A 1,868-nucleotide genomic window follows, 5' to 3' on the forward strand; every position below is an offset into this window, starting at 1 on the left:
ACTGTCATTTACCATCTGACATGAATTAGTTTTGTCAGTGGGCAGCTTTAGTATATAGAAGGCAATGAGCATGTCAGAGGAAAGGGACAGTTCTAGGCCTGGAGAGGTTTGAGGACAGGCTTTGGTGGGATGATTGAATGAAGGGCCCTGGGCATCCCAAAGGCAATTGAGGACAGAGTCAGGAGCCAATACCACGTGCGGGAGAGACAGAGAGAGGAGGTGGGAAGGCAAAATGTTATCCTTTGTATAATACTGCCTGGAGGTGGTGACAAGCACTTCTTAAGTACCTAGTATATAGGCTCCGTGCTAGGCACTCTCATTTCGAAATATAGCTAAGACCCAGTCACTGTTTTTAAAGAACTCCCAGTCCGATGGAAAAATCAGATACATCAACAACCTTTGTAGCATGTCCCAGGTGGCGACTGGGAGAGCAGAAAAGAAATGGTGACTGACTTCCCGGGAGTCTTCAACCAGGAGGCCATGCTGTAGTGATATTTGAAGGGAGGATGAGCCTGGTGGACAAAGAAGGGGGCTACTCCTACTCAAGGGGAGGACATTTACAGAGGCAAGGAGATACGGGAGCACACACACCAGGAAACTGCTAATGCATAAGGCTGGAGGGTAGCATCCATGCTACACCACCACAGTGATGGTTTTAAAGTCTGACCACGTCATCCACCTATTTGAAATCATTCACGCCTTCCCTGCATGGCACATATTTTCACTTGGCCTCAGTCAACCTCTCCTACCATGCTTTTCACATTATGTTTTTTAAATGACTCTCTGAATCACACTTTCCTCGCCTATAAAAATAGAGAACGTGTGAATGCTTCGGCAGCACATGTACTAAAACTGGAACAATACAGAGATTAGCATGGCCCCTGCACAAGGATGACATGCAAAATTCTTGAAGCATTCCATATTTTTATTCAGAAGTGCAAATTGGCCTGGCTGGTGTGGCTCAGTGGTTGAGCATTGACCTATGAACCTGGAGGTCACAGTTCAATTCCCGGTCAGGGCATGTGCCTGGGTTGTAGGCTCCATCCCCACTGTGGGGCGTACAGGAGGCAGTTGATCAATGATTCTCTCTCATCATTGTTGTTTCTATCTCTCTCTCCATATCCCTTCCTCTCTGAAATCAATAAAAATATATTTTAAAAAGGCGTGCAAATTGGTAGTTACAAAATAGTCATGAGGATGTAAAGTACAGAATAGGGAATATAGTAAATAATATTGTGATAACTATGTATGGTGCCAGGTGGGTACTGAAAATATTGGGGGGGGGGGAGAACACTTTGTAAAGTATATGATTGTCTAAGCACTATGCTGTACACCTAAACCCAATACAAAATAATATTGAAAGTAAACTGTATAAATTGAAAAATAAAAATAAACAAAAATAGAGAACTATATCAGGTTACCTAAACTCAGCTCCCTGCATTTTTCACAGATAGCCTAATGACAGTCACCAAAGCTTGCTATCTGGTGAATGAGTATTTCATGTAAGAAAGGGAGAATTTCTCTTCATTACTACACTTGAATTATAGAGTTCCAGAAACATACCAGTTCTTGTAAATGTGGATGACCTCTCCATGTAGGCCCAAGTGTAGGAGTCCATGAGAACACCAATTCATCACTTATCATCTGTTTCAATTCCTACAGTGAGCCAGACACTAAACAACCATTATGTCATGTTATTAATCTATTGGAAAATAATTTAGCCTTGCTTGTAAAATATACCTATAGTATACACTTTTGTTTATATTTATTTTAAATTGTATAATTATTTCGAAAGTGTTTCAAAACTACCTAAAGACCACATTCAAGGTGTGCTTTTATTGTACTTTGCTGCTTTTTCTTCTGTTTAG

The 1,868-nt window shown here is 41.2% G+C and overlaps 1 pseudogene; it reads left to right on the forward strand.

The window, feature by feature from the left end:
* The first annotated feature begins 826 nt into the window (after positions 1-826).
* LOC139011824 (U6 spliceosomal RNA) lies at positions 827-927 on the forward strand (annotated as a pseudogene).
* Positions 928-1,868: the final 941 nt, after the last annotated feature.

This window comes from Myotis yumanensis, unplaced genomic scaffold (genome assembly GCF_028538775.1).
Source record: "Myotis yumanensis isolate MYYU_CA2020_CCGP unplaced genomic scaffold, mMyoYum1.0.hap1 SCAF_5, whole genome shotgun sequence".
In the NCBI taxonomy this organism is placed as follows: domain Eukaryota; kingdom Metazoa; phylum Chordata; class Mammalia; order Chiroptera; family Vespertilionidae; genus Myotis; species Myotis yumanensis.